Raw genomic sequence first — 18,882 nt, 5'->3', positions numbered from 1 at the left:
TGCTGCTGCTGCTGCTGCTGCTGCTGCCGCCGCCGTCGCTCTGCTGGCCGGACTCAGTGCTGTTGCTAAGATACCGGAGCCATGACACAGGGAAATTGCTGCAGGATGGCAATCATTACCCTTCCTAACTCTCCTCTTTAGGAGCGTACCCATCCCCCCTCATTACTAACCCCCCCCTCCACCCCCTTGCAGCACCCTTCCCTCCTCCCCTCCCTCCTTTTCTCTTGTCTTCCTCAGTCCTGCTCCTCCTTCTCTCTCTCCTCCTCCTATCCCTCTTCCTCTTCTGCCTGATGCCGGGTTCCTCCAGTAGACCCCGAGATCAATAAGGTGAGGAAGAGGAGAAAGAAGGGGAGGAGAGAGCTTGGAAGTGCTGACTCCACGTCTATGGTGGGGGGGCTAGGCTGGGGAGGGGAGGCACCAAGGAGGAAGGAGGAAAGAGAGGGCGAATGGAAGGGGGGTAAAACCGGAGGGTGGCATCTTGGCTTTGCCTACCCCAGACTCCTAGCATAGCAGAACCGCTTCCTTTCCCTTGTTTGGGCGCTTTGCTCTTTTCCTACAAACTACCTGTCTGATCCGCAGGGCTGGAGAGGGTAAGCAGAAAGCCAACGACTACGCACCTAAGGGTCGGGTCTCTCTCTGTCTCTGTCTCTGTCTCCCCTCCTTTCTCTTTTTTCTCTCCTTGTAGGATGGACCCTGTGACACACACTTTCCCCCCTTTTCCCAACTGTGTCTGAGCTGTGGATGAACACGGTAAGTTTTTCTTAAACAAGCCAAACCTCGGTCTCTGCAGAGCAGCAATCTTTTAGTTAAGCTTATCTGCCTCACTCTGAATTGAAGATTGATGTTATCGCAGGGGTTCAGCGAAGCAGGGCATTATGACCCGCTTTTATCAAGAGTGCAGTGTCTCCCTCGGACACAGGCTGCTGCTGTTCATCATAGCTTAGAACCGCCTCTGAGGAGTCTCTTTGGGAGTTCCTCCTCTTTTGACTATCCGAGTAATAATCATATCATCATAAACCAAAACAAAGAAAAAAAAAACCTCTTCAATTTCCCACGATGGGGAGTTAAGGAAGGGGAAGATTCAGACTCATTATGTGGTGAATGAGAGGCTTGTTTCCTAGTTTGTTCCCTGTTCTGTAAGTCAGCACCAATAAAAGGGGAAAGAGATTCCATAATGGAATTTCCCCCTTCCTCCTTGAAGTGCTAAGAAAGTAAGAAAAATTTCAATTATCTGTTGATCAAAATAAATTAAAAGGCTAAAAAAAAGGCACAGAGAAAGCAGCAGAGAGGCAAGTAAAGCTTTATGTCCAAGATTTGAAATCCATCTGAAATATGTCATGTGTCTTGCTTAGGGTTCAATGGTAAAAACACATACACGGAGCTCTTACTTGCGATATTGGGAGCTTTGTTTAAAAGAGATAACAAGGATAGGTTAAGGGAAGGAGGTAAACCAGAAAAGGTGCCATTTGTTACTGGTTTAGCGGTGGGTGTGTGGAAGGGGAAAGGGAAGATGAGGTAACACAGTTCCTGAAGAGAGATGCTGCACCTGCCTTGTTAAGAGGTGGCCTTGGTCCTCTAGTCTAGCAGATTATAAAACTGGAATCTGATCAAATGGTGTTGTTTCCACATCCTTCCACCTCAGCCTACTGTGGTGCAGGTTGTGAGACTGCCAGGAACTGTGGGATAATAAAATGAAGTTTTGGTGTCCTAATTGGATTGAATTTCTTTTAAATAAAGAAATCACCCAGAGCAGTAACTTTACTCCAGGGCTGATTGTCATTTCCTGCAGAAACTCTGGGATTTCAGATTTCTCAAATTCCAGTAATAGCCTAGCAATGCCTGGTGCAAAGATTGGACCTGAATAATAACATCCATTTCACAACTGGCTCTCTGAATAACTCTGAACAGGTCCTTTCCTTCATGGGTCTCTGTTTGCTCAGCTGTAACAAGTGGGAAAGAATGCTGCTCTACTTCATTAGGGTATTAGGTGGATTAAGTAGTTAATAGTTTCAGATTGCTGCATAAATGTCCATTATCATCATTGTAATGTGCTCATTTGAAACTCATTTGAGGGAGTTGGTTGGGGGGGGGAAAGAATTCTGTATGGACAACAAGCCCTGGAATATAACTAAGGATTTCTTACGAAGAGGACTTTAAGGACAACGAAGGCTTATTAGTCAAATGCTGCTGTTTGGACTTTTCCATTAAACCCGAGCATTAAGATACTTAGCAATTTGCTTTGTTTTCAGACCAGAAGTCAGAAGAAACTAAACATATAATATTTGTTTCCATCAGAGACCTTTTCCATCTCAATGATAAAGCACCTGCCCAGACGTCCCCAGGACTCTAGAATTGCAGAGAGATTTTTGAAGGACAATGGTACTCTCTCCTCTTTTCTGAAGTTACTTTCCTTCTTAATTTCATCATCCCAACAAACCATTACTTTAAGGATCTTTTATTGAATTCCTTGCAATGCCTATTGACCTGTAGTTGAGTGGAGGAGCTAAGGCCAGTGGGCTCTATTTTTCATTGATATTTCTAAGATTCAGCATTCAGGACTACATTGGCCATGGAATTGAAAAGAAATATTAAAACTAGGGGAATAATGAAACTCTTGGGACAAAAAAAAATAGCGAGGGAGTGAAGGGATCCTAGGCTTAGTGGAACCTCTCATTCCACCAATACTAGTTTTCGAAAAGAGGATCCTTATTTAATTTGTTAGTTTTCATCATTTGTTCACAGCCCATTTACTGTGCCAATTTTTTTTTCATTTATTTCATTTGGCAATTTAGCACAGCTTGTATAAATAAATTCTTAGGTTTGCCTACTCATTATCCTAGAGTATTCATCAGGAGATATTAGTGACCTGACAAAGCCCTACTTTGTCCCTTATGTGGATAATAGTGGATTAAGAACCTTCAGGAACCCAAATCTTAGCCTACCTTCTCTATCTGTTTGGTTGAATTAGCTTTCAACAGCTGGGAGATGAAGTCTTTCCTAGTTCCTAGAAAGTTACCAGAAATGTCCCAAGGGGAAGATGGAAATTGGCTGTATCTATCTCCCTCCTCTCTTATTTTCCACCTAGTCCTGAATCCTGTGATTTTTCAGGGAATCTCTGTTCCCCTTTAAACCCTGACCTATAACAGATTCTTGGTGTTTAGCTATCCCCCCCCAAATTTGGAGTAAATGAATCAAAGCTTCAGGTTGAGGTTAGAGAACAGTCTTCACTCTGATTCCCAAGCTTCAGCTTTGGAAGAATCACATTGATACAATCGGTATTCTCTGTTGGGCAGGGGAGGGATTTAGGTGAATTGTGTCACTTCCAGGCATACTTAGGGACAAGACTAGAGACCACATCAGCTAACTCAGTTTGGTTGGTGGAAGTGCTCAGTCAGCAAAGTAGAGTTTGCTTCTTCTGTCTGCTGTCTCACTAAACTCCCTAGTCAGCTTTGGTTAGTCTCAGCATCATCTAGTTCTAGTCTCCAGTCATTCCTTCCATTCCTAATTTTCTCTTCTCTCAAGCTTTCTTTTCTTTTCTCTTTCCTCCCAGCAGATGAACCTCCTCTTCACACTGCTTACTGAGGACTTTCAGGTGTTCAGACAAAAACCTCTTCAGCTCCTGTCCTCTGAGAATTATCCCCTCGATTTGGTTTCCTCTAGTGTTAAGTGTTGCATTGGGTAGTGCATTGGTCTTAGAGTCAGGAAGACCTTAGTTCAGATCCAGCCTAACACTTTCTAGCCTCCTATGTGACTCTGGGTAAGTCACTTAATCGAGTTGCCTCAGTTTCCTCAGTTGTAAAGTGGGGATAATAACAATCCATAACTCACAGGGTGGTTGTGAGGATCAAATGAAATAATATTTGTAAAGTGCTTAGCATACAACAAACATTATATGCGTTTGTTTATTCCCCCTGGGTCTCTAAACCTTTCGTTGTCCTTAATCCAATCTCAGAAGAAGTTACACTCCTTCTAACTGAAGTTAATAGTACTTTCTATTTGCCCTATCGCATTTCCAAGAATCCCATATTCCTTCATAAATTTGCTTACTTAAGCCTTCTCCTTTTTTGAAGGAGGATGTATTTCCCCCTTTCACCTTTAATATCCACCTTTCTGTGATTTTTTCCTTATAGCTTGTGAAGATGTTCAAAAATCTCCTACCCTAAAAACAACAAAAAACTTGCATTGACCCCACTACCCCTCAAGCTACTTCCTATACACGAAAATACTGCTACAAAAAAAGTAATCTACATTGTCTGGCTTCCTCTCCTCCTCATTCCTATGCAACATCACTTTTTTATCCATCACTCTGCTGAAGGAGCTCTCCAAAGTTACCAATGACTTCTTTACTGCTTAATTTAATGCTATTTTTTCTTCCCTAACCCTCCTCCATTTCTCTGTAGCATTTGACACTGTTGTCTTTCTTGATGTCTTCATCATCTTCTGTCAGAACAACAAATATTTATCCAGCACTTACTCTGAGCCAAGTATTGTACTAAGGGTTGGTTACACTGCACTCATGTTCCTTCTACTTCTTAATTTTTTCTTCTTTATCTCCTTCATGGGCTTACCCTGTTCTCACTCCTTATGTTTCACTCAAGGTTAAGCTAGCATAGATTTAGAAATACAAGGGATCTTAGACACTGCTTGTTCATGACCCTCATCTTACACATAGGGAAACTAAGACCCACATTAGGGACTTGCCCAATGTCCCAAAGCTGGCAGGTATCAGAAGTGCAGATTTCTTTTGTCTACTTTCTAATTTCTCTTTACATTCTCTTTGGTAAGTTCATCCACTCCCTTAGCTTCAATGATAACCTTTATTCAGATGACTCCCAACTACATAAATTAATATGCAACCTTTCTCTGGAACTCCATTCCTAGATTTCCAATTGTTTGCTGGGCATATCTTCCAACACTTCCAACACAACATGTTCAAAACTGAGTTTCTTATTTTTAATCTAAAACTTGTCTTTCCTTCTCACATCTTTATTTCTGTCAATGGTAACCTATACTCATAATCTCATCATTTCACTTCCCTCATCCCAGTTAATTTTAAAGTCCAGTCAGTTCTATCTCTGTAATATTCCATATGTTTGTCTCTTCCTTTTCATCTCCACTGCAGCCACCCTAGTTTGGGCCTTATCTCTTTGAGGAGGTGCAATGCTTAGAGTGATGGGCCTGGAGTCAAGATGATCTGAGTTCAGATCCAGCCTCAGATACTTACCAACTATATGATACTGGATACATCACTCAACCTCTGTTTACTTCAGTTTCCTCAAATGTAAAATGGAGGTCATAATAGCTTCTAACTCTAAGGGTTGTTGTGCAATCAAATGAGATATGTATACTTTACCTTAACCTCTTTTTCATAACCGCTACACTTTTACTTGTTGAGATATTTTTGTGCATTTCTTATCCTTCTCTCTTAGAAGAATTTAGAGTGTGAACAGGCATTGAAACCAAGGGAGGGGAAAGCTCACGAGGAAAGAATGTGAAGAAAGATGAGGTGGTCAACAAGATCCCACCTCTATCCACTAGCTACTTTTGTACTTACTATCCTAGAGTGATTCCTAGTGTCTAACACAGTGCCTTCCTTGCACACAGTAGATACTTAGTAACCGTTCAACTGAATTTTTTGGACTGTGCCTCCACAGTGCTACCTGACTGTTTAAGACTGAATTTTCTGTGGTCTGTCAATTGACATATAGGTATAGATATCACCCAAATAGCTCTTGAATTACAGAAAGAGGTAAATGCTTTCTTTTCGTAGGAACTTTTATTTTATAATGAGTAATTTATTCCTTTTGGAAGTGTTTCATTGGGTATTTAGAGTGTAAACGGGCAGGAGGCAAAGAGAAGACGAGTTCAAACCCCACTTACTAACTGTGTAAACTTTGCCAATTCACCTCTCATCTGAGCCTCAGTGTCCTCATCTGTAAAGTGAGGGAATTAGACTAGATTATCTTTAACATCTCTTCTCACTTTAAATTCCATGATCTTTTGAGAATGATCTAGCATACATTTAATTACAGATATTACAAAGTCATAGAATGCCCACAATAAGGAAAGCCTTACTGAAACTGGTTTGTAAATGGAAAGGTATTATTTCCCCAAAGTTAAGATTAGAATACGTATTTCCTTCTCTTTCTGTCTTTATCGCTGTCTCCTCTTTTCTTAGTCACTTTTTACACCCTATCCCCCACATTTCCCCCCACTCCAACCTCTCCCCAAGTCATATGTCATATATTCTGTACTTTGGTCTCATTCTCCTGGGTTTATTTCTTAGTATCTATAAAGGATAGAAGAGTTTGGTAGCAAAAGAAAAGATGAAACAGAGAAGACTGTTGAAATTGTGTCAGATTTCATTTGGAAAGGGTAAAGAGTAGTAAAAGCAAACACTCTGAAAACCTTAGACCAAGACAGCAGAGCTGTGGTTTGTTAGCTTGGCTGAGTAGAGAGCCTTGGGGCTTCACATAGTTAGATGGTTGGCTATGTAGTCACTGCTTCTATTTTCCCTGTAGGATAGTAGAGTACTGAAGGGACACTTAGCTCCAACAGCATTCCCCAGAGTCCCGTAAACAAACCTCTTAAATGATAGAGCTCAGCATCTCTTCTAAGAGACCAAGTTTTGAAACCAAAGCTGTACTAAGAGAAGTGTTAAGGTCACAGACAAGCTCACATTCTAGAATCTTGGAGGAGATCATAGTTTAAGCAAGGGTCCCTTTGCCATAAAGTTCAGTAAAAAAAAGATGATATAGTTGTTCAAGAGAATTCTTTAGAACCCGGATCTTGGAGAGTCCTGCTCTTTTTAAAATAGCATTTCTGCCTCTCTCCAAATTGAATGACATCTGTGAGAGGGAGCTTTCTTTTCTGCTTTCAGCCACACTCATTTTGAAAGACTTTTTAAAGCAACCTGGTCCTTAATTAGAGAACTACCAACTGTTATTTTCTTGATAAGTAGGGTTTTTTACTGCAATTTTTCTTTTAGTCAGAATTCTCTTCTATTTTCTATGCATACTATCAAAGCCAGATTGTACGCCTTCCAAGACAATTGGCCAGGCTCTGATTGATGCAACATTCATAAATTAGGGATGGGTTGGTGTGCCTGAAAACAGAGCAAAGCTGGTGGTGGTAAATGCTGTGTAGGAACATCTCTCCATCATGAAAATAACAGCCAAGAGCTTCCCAGCCAAGGTTGCCCCATGTTCCTAAAACATATCCAAGATTTCCCAGACTTGCTTCGTTGATGTTATTTCTCACAATCTACAAGCACTGTGAAGAGATGATTTGTCCCACTGAGAGCTAGTAGGAACTCCCATGTCTGATCTCATTTCAGAATTAATTGTGGTGTGGGCTGCTGCGAGGGCTTGGTTGGAAAGAGGAAACACAGAAACACAAAACAGGATTTTCAAAGTGGAAAAAAACCCACATACGATTCAGAGAGCATGAGGGCAACAGAAATGATGATCCTTCTGACTTGTTCAAGAAGCATCAACAGATCACTTGCCATGTGTGCCTAGTACTGAGCTAATATCATTCAGTTTCTAAAAGAATGATTACATTTGGACTTCTTGAGTTCTTATCTTGACTTGCTGGATTTAGTTACCAACTGTGTAAACTTTGCCAATTCACCTCTCATCTGAGTCTCAGTGTCCTCATCTGTAAAGTGAGGGAATTAGACTAGATTATCTTTAATATCTCTTCTCACTTTAAATTCCATGATCTTTTGAGAATGATCTAGCACACATTTAATTACAGATATTACAAAGTCATAGAATGTCCATCCTTCATTAAGGAAAGCCTTACTGAAACTGGTTTATAAATGGAAAAGTATTATTGTAGAAGCTAACAGACAGTGCGACATGTGTGTATATAAATATACCTATAAATATAGGACTGCAGACTATACATCTATACTATCCCTTTTGTCATTGTTTAGTCAGTTTTCAGTCATGTCCAACTCTTCATGATCCCATTTGATGCTTTCTTGACAAAGATATTGGAGTGGTTTGCCATTTCCTTCTCTGGCTCATTTTACAAATGAGGAAATTGAGGCAAACAGGGTTAAGTAACTTGCCCAGGGTCACACAGCTAATGTGTCTGACACCAGATTTGAACCCAGGAAGAGGAGTCTTTCTGACCCCAGGCCTGGCACTCCATGCCACTTAGCTGCCCTGAGCTATGGACAGACATATCTATGTCTATAAAGAGAAATATAGGGTAAAGTGAAAAGGTACTATAAGGAATCAGAGAAAGAAAAGCTCAATATGATCAGATACAAGTCTGAGAAAGTCCCTTAAATGGTTCCCTATTGCCTAGCAAATAAAGCAGATTTATTATTTGCCTGGCATTCAAGGTCCTTAACAATCTAAACCCAACCAAATGAAATTACTTGCTTATGTTCATTGTATATCCTACAATTTCCCACCTGGGTTCACACTGTTTAGAATATCCAGTTTTAATGTAGGCATCTTGAAGGCAGAGAATGATTTATTTTTGGCTTTATATCCCCAGGATCTAGCTTAATGCCTTGTTAAAAGTAGGAGCTTGGTAAATATTTGACTGGATTGAATTGATTTGGATTAAAATGCCCTTTCTTTTTTTCTATACTGTATCCCACCCCACAAAGGTACTTAATGAATTGTCCACAAAACCATGGACTATTAGAAATTAAAGGAATCTTCAAGGCCATCTTGTCTAATTCTCTCATTTTTTAAGAAAGAGAGGTCAGGGACGTAAAGTAGCTTGCTCAAGTCACACAAATAGTGAATAGTACTTCTGGAATGAAAGTCTAGCTCAGGGGTGGGAAATCTGCAACCTGAAGGGTTCATGTGGCCTTCTAGATCCTTGTGTCATCTTTTGACAGAATCCAAATTTTACTTGGATTTACTTGGATTCTGTCAAAAGGTCGAACTTAAGTACCTAGAAGGCCATACATGACCTTAAGGTCAAAGATATCCCCACCTCACGCCCCCCCCCTCCCCATCTAGCTCTTCTGATTTCTTTAAAACCGAATTCAAATATTACATCCTCTGGGAAGCCTCATTTCCTACACCCCATCCCTGTTGGTAGTGTGACCTTTGTTCTTTAGTAACCCACACAACACTTTGTACTTCTTTTATGTCCTTATCATGCATTATTTTGCATTGTAATTATTGTTTATGAATCCTCTCTCCCTTAAAATAGCTCTGTATCTAGATTAGTATGAGTCTTGAGAGGAACAGCAAGGGACTGACCAGACAGGAGTGGCATATCCTGTTGAAGAGATATAAGAAATAAGACTGGTTAGTTAAGATGAGATGAGTTGTGGGAGAGCCATGGGTACCATTTGCTCCATTGCTTTTGGTTTCTGGGCTTTGTGATATATGTGCATGCATGTGTCTGTATGCACACACACATGTGTATGTGTGTATATATGTACACATATGTATATATACATGTGTGTACATGTACATATGTGGTTGTGTATGTTTTTTATGTGTATATCATACACATACCTGGTTGTATGTGTATATGTGCCTATATGTAAAAGAGAGTTGGTAATATTAATTTGGCGAGTAGAAATAGATAATTTGAAAATTAATCCTTAAATAGACTTTATTTCTTTTCCTATTTTGGTGGGGGAGGAGGGTCGGGAAGAAGACTGAATTATGCAGTTATTTACAGACGTCAAGTTCACTAGATCATTCCTCTATTTTTTCCTTTGCTTTGTCTATGTGGCTATATGGAAGCTACAAAGTGTGGATTATCTGTGATTGACAGGATTTTTTTTCTTCCCAAAGCCCTTAATGAGGCCCTGGCTATGGGTAAGAATCCTCAGCCTTCAGAGGCTTGGTTCCGTGTTCTTTTATCCAGATCTCCATGAAGGTCCTTCTCATCCTCCTGAAGCAGTGGTGAATGGAAGTGAGTTCAAGCAGTTAAGATGGTGCAGTGGATAAAATGCTGAACCTGATGTCAGAAAGACATCTCCTGATTTCAAATCTGTCCTCAAGCACTAGCTGTATTGTCCTGGGCAAGTCACTTAACCCTGTTTGCCTCAGTTTTCTCATCTATAAAATGAGTAGGAGAAGGAAATAGCTAGCCACTTCGGTATCTTTGCCAAGAAAACCTCAAAATGAGGTCATGAAGAGTTGAACAAGACCGAACAGTAGCAGCTTTAGTTCCAGGCCCCTATCCCTGGGATGCCTGTAGAGCAATCCTCACATTTGGACTGTCATCTAGTCCACTGGATGCATCTCAGTAGCACCCTTGGACATGGAGGGCTCAAGTGGTCCCAGATATTGAAGGGATATCGTTATGGAGGTGGATCCCACAATTTGTGTGGCTAACATTCCCATGGTGTCCTAACCAAGGCTTTTCAGTAAGAATAGAAGGTCTGAGGGATCTTCTGCATAGTTGTGATTTTCATCTCAAGCTCTTCCTGATTTGTGAGCTGTGTGTGTGTGTGTGTGTGTGTGTGTGTGTGTGTGTGTGTGTATTTTAGTGTCAGCTAGTCCATTGTTTGGGGAATGACTACAGAGGCGTGTGGATGTAAGGGGATATCATTGTTCTATAAGAAAAGATGAATGCAGAGATGCACAGGGAGACTTGCATGAACTGATGCAATGAGAAGTAAGCAGAACCAGTGAAACAATATACATAATTATCACAAGATGGAAAATAAAAAAAAAATAACAATAAAACTTAATATTATGAAATTATAAAGGGCAAACTTGGACCCAAGGAAAAAAAGCAATAAAACACTTTCCTCTTCCTCCATTCTTTTGCAGTGGTTGGGGTCCATGAGAGTGAAATATTTCATAAAATTAGACTTTTTCCAACATGTTGATCAGTCTGAATGAATTTTTTTTCTTTCTCTTTTTCTTATTTGGAAAAAAAATTGTCTCAAAGAATCGTTCTCTGGGAGGGAGGAGGGAGAAAGATATAAAGGGAAACCTTGATGATATAATAACAAAATATATGAATAAAAATCTACTTTAGGGTTGTTAGCCAGAGTCCACAAAAATCTCAAAATGATCCATTGGTAGTATATTTTGCTATTTCTGTTCTTTGTAACTGGTTTTTGCCATTATCTTTTGAGGTAGTGAGCTCCCTCTCCCTGGAAGTGCTTAAGCAGATGCTAGATTTCTTATGTCAGAGATGTCATAAAGGCGATTTATGTTTTCATTAAAGGGACCAACTAGATTCCCTTTGAGGGCCCTTTCAATTCCAAGGTTCTATGTCTCTATAAATGTATCCTGCCAATGAATCACAAACTGCCTTCCCCAACTCATCATTCTCACACAAACACATTGATAAATCAATAAATCAGGCCTAAATGCTTTCCTTTTTCGTCAGAAATCATTGTGATCTTGGCAATGAAACAAAGGGCATCTTAAATCTCAGAACATTTTAAGAAGCAGCATGGTAGTGTGGCGGACCGTTCAAATTTTGTCACGGACACTTAATGGTTTTGTTCCCTGGGCAAGTTAATCAACTTTCCTGGCTCTAAATTTCTTCATCTGCAAAATGGGCTGGGGGTCGACTCTGAGGCCCCTTTCAACTCTCAATCTACGCTTCTGTGAATGTGGACATGGGGAAGGTCATATTTCTTGAAACTGCTCTTGAGGGGAAGAAAAGAAACCTAATGCTTCTCATTGCTTAGAAATTGAATTTCTATTAAGTCTGGCAATTGAAAAATCTAAGGACATAGAAAGGTGCCATTATAACAAAAACACGTCCCAGTTTTTTCTTTCCCAGCATGAAAAACAGCAATATTTTCTTAAAGAGGCAAAAAATTATGAGGATCCTTTCTCCAGATGTAATGGGGACATTTGGCCAAATAGACATCCTGCATAGTGAGAAATAGCATGCTGTCCATTACCCATGTAGAAAGATGATGAATCTGTGTTCAAACCACCGATTTTGATTTTTAAAATATTTCACAACTTCCGCCAAAGATCTGTATTTGGCTAGGCAATGGGTGAAAGGCAAACTGCTGAACACCTAAGACAAATCTCCTAGCAGCTCAAAGTGTTCACTTTTTTAAAAAAGGTAAGCCAAAGAAGTCTCTGATTTTCCTCCTCGGGCCTCAGAATCACTGATACCCTCGGGCTTGTGATGAGATTGGTATTAGTGCCTTGATAAAAATTAGACTTAATGGAAATGTTATGCCAATCAGTGTATAGCTCCAGGAGATCTTTTTTCTCAAAAGAGATGATTTTCCTCATTTAGAGGGATAAATACATGTTTGATTGAGATTGAAAAGTTAGCATCCCAGGGAGGAAACCTAGAGGAAAAAGAAAGGTAATTGGAACGATTGTTTTAAGATCATATTCACTTGTGTGTGTACAGGTGTCTCAGACCTCATTTGACTAATTTGTGAACTGAAAGGGAGGTTTTATCCTAAGATCCCAGAGTATAACTCAGTAACAGAAGTGTCTACAGGGATGGCCTTGCCTATGAGAAGCTTGAGTCCAGTGCCCTGCCAAGGCTCGTGGGTGGATTTGACAGGGAGCCTGTGACTGTTCACGGCTTGGCAAATAAAACTATTTCTAAAATCTTAAAGATGGAAAGCTCCATATGGCTTTTTGAGGGTAACAAGTGCGCTCCACATTTTTTTTTTCCTGTCCTGATTAAATGAGTCCTAGCAGGGAATTGTGATGTGATGCTGATATCTTGAGAGGTCACCTGTATCATGCTATTTGCAGGGAGAGGGACAACTCCAGGGAGGTCACTCCCTCTCCCCCTTCTAGCCTAGGCCATTTTGTTTTTTTATCAAATCCACATTTTTAAAAAAAATTTAATTATTTTCTTTGTTTTCAGTGTTCCACAATCATTTCCATATATCCTAGATTTTTTTCTCTCCCTCTCCCTTCTTCCCCTTCCCTCTCTACTCCCTCCCCAAGATAGTATGCAATCTTATATAGGTTCTACACATATATTCCTACTAAATACACTTTCACCTTAGTCATGTTGAACAAAAGAATTAAAATGAATGGGAGAAACCATAAAACAAAACAAAACACAAAAGAAAATGATGCGCTTCATTCTACAATCCAATCCCACAGTTCTTTCTCTGGATGTAGAAGATATTTTGCCTCAAAAGTCCATTGGGAATTTTTTAGGTCCTTGCATTGCTATGAAGGACTAAGTCTACCACAAAAATTCCTCTCACACTATGGTTGTTGCTGTGTACAAAGTTCTCCTGGTTCTGCTCCTTTCACTCAGCATCAGTTCATATAAGTCTTTCCAAGCCTCTCTGTAGTCTTCCTATTCATCATTTCTTATAGCACAACAGTAGTCCATTACATTTATATACCACAACTTGTTCAGCCATTCCTCAATTGATGGGTATCCCCTTATTTCCAGTTTTTGGCCACCATAAAGACAGTTGCTCTAAATATTTTTGTACATGTGGGACCTTTTCCCTTTTTTACAATCTCTTTGGGATACAGTCCTAGAAGTGATATTACTGGGTCAAAGGGTATGCACAATTTTGTACCCCTTTGGGCATAGTTCCAAATTCCTCTCCAGAATGGTTGGATCAGCTCACAGCTCCACTAACAATGAATTAGTGTTCCAACTCTATCACATCCTCTCCAGCATTTATCATTTTCCTGTTTTGTCATGTTAGCCAATATGATAGATGTGATGTGGTACCTCAAGAGTTGTTTTGATTTGCATCTCTCTAAATAGTGATTTACAGTATTTTTTCATATTACTATAGATAACTTTAATTTCCTCCCCTGAAAACTACCTGTTCATATCCAGATCCACATATATTGTATCCATCTCCTTCTGTTTACCCCCAGAAGTATTTACTTAGTTCATGGTCTCATCACCACTTGTGTACTTGTGTGACCTATTGCTACAGCCTCCTAATTGTTCTCTCTGGTTCTAATATTTCTGCTCTCTAGTTTATCACCACGAAGCTTCCAAATTCATATTCCCATGATATGTTTTATCATGGCATTCCATTTAAAAAGTTTTGATGGTCCCTTATTATTTCTTGGATAAAATACAAATTTTTTTAGCCTGGCATTCAAAGCCTTCCACAATACGATTCCCACTACTTACCTTTCCAGCTTGTTTCCCATTAATTCCTTCTAGTCACTCTCTGTTGCAGACAAACTGGTCCACTAATGTCTGAACTTAACCTTCCATCCTCCTTTTCCCAAGACACTTGTTCCTTATTCCTAGAATGAACTCACTCACACCTGGGTTTTGTCTCAGAACTACTCCTCCTCCTTGCCTGTCACCTTGCCCCAGTGTGGGTGACCTACCCTCCTTCTCTTCTCCTACACAGAGTAGTACCCAGGGTAGGATAACTAGAACTTTGCACCAGGGCACCAAAATTTAGAAGGCATTTAAAGCACCATCTCCTGCTTTATCTCCATACCCTAGAACCTTTTTCACCACACTCCTACCAGGAGTCATTATTTCAATAACCCATTAGAAACCGCATAATATCTCAGCAAATGATGCTTTGTACCCCAGATAAGATTCTCATTTTCCCTCTGCTTTCCTCTCCCCATTTCTCAGATCTATAAATTCCTAGTTACGGCTCTGCTCCTATTCAAAGCCTTTCATGACACTTCACATCTCCCTCCCCCCCACCCGCCAAGAAAGCAATTGCTAGTCTCTCTTTTTCCTAAAATTATTTTATACTTACATCATAAATAATATAAGTAATATTTGTAGTTTATATTTATAATTTGATATGTTATAAATCCTCTAACTATAGTATAACTTATTCATTTATAAGATATAAAAGTTATAATTTTATTTATACTATATACTATTTATGTGTATGCATGCTTGTGAGCATTCACGTGCTATGGTGGACTGACTCCCAAATATTTTATGCTTTTCATAGTTATTTTGAATGAAATTTCTTATTCTTACATTACCGCATGGATTTTATTGTTATCATTTTATAAAAAGCTATTGATTTTTTGTGAATTTATTTTGTGCCTACAACTATTGTCTTAATTAGTTTCTTTGCTGAGTTCCTATGATTCTCTAAGTGAAAAATTATGTCATTGGCAAATAAGCATAGGTTTGTCCCATCTCTGCCTATCTTTATGTGAGAGTGGGTATCTTTATTTTACTCCTCTATTTATTGTGAAAGCTACTAGTATATTTCCATTGCATAAGATGTTTGCTTTTGTTATCAAATATATGTTTTATGATTTTAAAAAAATCCACTATGCCTGTAATTATTAGGGTTTTTAGCATAAATGAGAGTTGTATATCATAAAAGGTTTTTTATACATCTATAGATATAATATTGTGGTTTGGGATGTTTTTACTTTTACAATGATGAAGTAGATTGCTTTTCCAACTATAAACCATCTTTGTATCACTGGTAGAAATACTATGTGGTTATAATGGATAGTTTCTTAGATGTTTAACAGGATTTTATTAAAAATTTTGAAATTGTGTTCATTAATGTTATTGATCTATAGTCTTACTTTTGTTCTTTTTCTGTCTGTGCTGTAGGTATTAAGATTATATTTTTCTCATACAAGAAGTTTGGTAGAATGGTTTATTTATTGACTTTTAGGATAAGTTGTATTATATTAATATTATTATTTAAAGATTTTAAAAAATTATCCTGTAAGTATATCAGAAACATGAGCTTCCTCCCTTTAATAATTCTTTTGTAACTAGTCATGTTTTCATAATAATTTTTCCCATATTATAATATTTCCCATAATTTCTTATTTCCCATAATAATATTTCCCAATAACATTGGGTTATTTAAGATCTTCATGTGGTACTGTTAGTTTGGGTGTTTTTATATTTTTAAAGGAAAATTTCTATTTCTTTTGTATTTTTCAGGTTTTTTGTCATATAACTATGTAGGTTCTAATAATTCCTTTCATTTCTTATTTTATTGAGATCTCACCATTTTTTAATGTTTGCTATTGTGTTAATGTGATTTTCAATTCTTGTTTTTTTCATAAAGTGAGGTACTGATTGATGTTTTGTTAGTCTTTTCAAAAATAGCTATCAGTGAGGGGCGGAGCCAAGATGGTGGAGTAGAAAGATGCATATACTCTAGTGCTTCCCTCACAGCCCACAAAATACCTGTAAAAAATGACTCTCAACAAATTCTAGAGCAGCAGAAGCCACAGAACAACAGAGAGGAAGAGGTTTCTAGCCAAAGGTAATCTGGAAGGCCAACAGGAAAGATCTATCCCACAGGACCCTGAGCAGAGTGGAGCCCAGTCCTGGCTGCATGGCACTGGGAGGAACAGGACCTGAACAGACCTCCGGGCAGAATTCCCAGCAGGGAGGGTCCCAGATCCCTCAACTCACAAGCAACAAAGAAAGGTCCAAAGGTCAGTGTGGGAGAGCTTTCCTAGGTGGGCAAGTGGAGAGTGGGGTTCCCCCAACACTAGCCCCAGGTTGCTGGAGAGGCAGTGGCAGAAGCAGCAGTAGATGGCTGGTGGCTATGGTGGCTGCAGAAACAGCCTGGGTCCATTGTCCAGGAAGCTCAGCTTAAAGCCTCTGGGGGAATTGAGCAGCTGATCTAAACCTCAGCCTTCAATGGTGGCCCCACTTCCACCCAAATCCCCTGGGGGAATTGAGCAACTGATCTAAATCTCAGCCTTGAGCATAGTACTGGGAGGAGGAGGAGAACTAGGACCCTCCTCTTGACAAAGGATTCAGAAGTCAAGTAATAGCTGGGAAAGTGCCCAAAAAAGGAAAACAAAATAAGACCATAGAAGGTTACTTTTTTGGTGAACAGGTGTCTCCTCGCATCCTTTCAGATGAGGAAGAACAAGGCATGCTGTCAGAGGAAGTCAAGGCTTCTGCCTCCAATACCTCCAAAATGAATATCAAATGGGCTCAGGACATAGAAGAGCTTGAAAAGTGAGTCAGCAGCTTGCTAAAGGAAAACCAAAAAAATGCTAAGGAAAATAACACCTTTAGAAAGAGGCTAACTCAATTGGAAAAAGAGGTTCAAAAAGCCAATGAGGAGAAGGAGGCTTTAAAAAGCAGAATTAGTCAAATGGAAAAGAAGGTTCAAAAGCTCACTGAAGAAAATAGTTCCTTGAAAGAGAGAGTGGAGTTCAGGGAAGCTAATGACTATGAGATAAACAAAGAAGTTACAAAACCAAACCAAAAGATTGAAAAAATAGAAGATAATGTGAAAAAATCTCATTGGAAAAACAACTGACCTGGAACCCTCCTGACCCAGGAGAGACAATTTAAAAGGACTACCTGAAAGCTATGATCAAAAAAGAGCCTAGACATTATCTTTTATGAAATTATCAAGGAAAACTGCCCTGATATTCTAGAACCAGGGGACAAAATAAATATTGAAAGAATCCACTGATCACCTCCTGAAAGAGACCTGAAAAGAGAAACTCCTAGGAATATTGTGGCCAAATTTCAGAGTCCCCAGGTCAAGGAAAAAATATTTCAAGCAGTTAGAAAGAAACAATTTGAGGATTGTGGAAATACAATCAGAATAACACAGGATCTGGCAGTTTCTACATTAAGGGACTGAAGGACTTGGAATAGGGTATTCCAAAAGTCAAAGGAACTGGGATTAAAACCAAGAATCACCTACCCAGTAAAACTGAGTATAATACTTCAAGGGAATAAATGGTCTTTCAATGAAATAGAGGACTTTCAAGTATTCATGATGAAAAGACCAGAACTGAAGAAAGAATTTGACTTTCAAACACAAGAATCAAGAGAAGCATGAAAAGATAAACAGCAAAGAGAAATCATAAAAGACTTTCTAAAGCTGAACTGTTTACATTCCTACATGGAAAGAAAATGTTTGTAACTCTTGAGACATTTCTCAGCATTTGGGTAGGTGAACGGATTATACACACACACACACACACACACACACACACACACACACAGACAAAGAGCACAGGTTGAGTTGAATCAGAAGAGATGATATACATTAAAAAATTAAATTAAATTAAGGGGTGAGAGAGGAAAATATTGGGAGAGAAAGGGAGAAATAGAATGGAACAGACTATCACTCATAAAAGAGATAAGAAAAATCTGGTTCAATGGAGGAGAAAGGGGAGGAGGTGAGAGGGGAAAAGTGAAGCTTACTCTCTTCACATATGGCTTAAGGAGGGAATAACATGCTGGCTAAATTTGGTGTGAAAATCTATCTTACACTACAGGAAAGTAGGGGAGAAGGGGACAAGTGGGATGAGGGGGATGATAGAAGGGAGGGCAAATGGGAGAAGGGAGTAACTAGAAGTAAACTAGAAGCTTTTGGGAAGTAACAATGTCAAATGAGAGAACAGAAAAAAAGTGGGGGACAGGGTAGGATGGAGAGCAATATAGTTAGTCTTACACAATATGACTATTATGGAAGTCTTTTGCAAAATGACACAGATATATCTTGTATTGAATTGCTTGCCTTCTCAGTGGGGATGGGTAGGGAGGGAGGGAGGGAGAGAAGTTGGAATTCAAAGTATTAGAAACAAATGTTGAGAATTATTATTGCATATAACTGGGAAATAAGAAACACAGGTAATGGGGTATAGAACTTTATCTTGTCCTACAAGAAAAGAGAGAAGATGGGGATAAGGGAAGGGTGGGGTGTGATAGAAGGGAGGGTACACTGAGGGAAGGGGTAATCAGAATGCAAAGTGTTATGCAGTGGGGAGAGGGGAGAGATGGGGAGAAAATTGGAACTCAAATTTTTGTGAAAATGAATGTCAAAATCTAAAAATAAATAAATAAATAAAAATAGCTTTCAGTTCTATAGTTTTTATTTCAAATTTATCTATTTCTCCTCTAATTTTCAAGTATCCTTTCTTTGTACCTATTTTGAAAGCTTATTTGTTGCATTTCTGATCTCCCATTGTAGAATCTATCTTTCTATCATCTATCTTTATCTGTATTATATCT

General features: G+C 39.1%; 1 long non-coding RNA gene across 4 annotated transcripts; it reads left to right on the top strand.

The window, feature by feature from the left end:
- The first annotated feature begins 118 nt into the window (after nt 1-118).
- LOC140501074 (uncharacterized) lies at nt 119-18,422 on the top strand. Of its 4 annotated transcripts, none has more exons than XR_011966051.1 (4): nt 119-327; nt 686-750; nt 16,105-16,328; nt 16,739-18,422. It is a non-coding gene; the product is annotated as an uncharacterized lncRNA (long non-coding RNA). The 4 variants fall into 4 exon arrangements; XR_011966050.1 differs by having other exon boundaries at nt 15,979-16,328; XR_011966049.1 differs by having other exon boundaries at nt 16,192-16,328; nt 16,761-18,421.
- Nucleotides 18,423-18,882: the final 460 nt, after the last annotated feature.

Source organism: Notamacropus eugenii, chromosome 4, assembly GCF_028372415.1.
Source record: "Notamacropus eugenii isolate mMacEug1 chromosome 4, mMacEug1.pri_v2, whole genome shotgun sequence".
Classification (NCBI taxonomy): domain Eukaryota; kingdom Metazoa; phylum Chordata; class Mammalia; order Diprotodontia; family Macropodidae; genus Notamacropus; species Notamacropus eugenii.
This window is presented reverse-complemented; position numbering and strand designations above follow the sequence as displayed.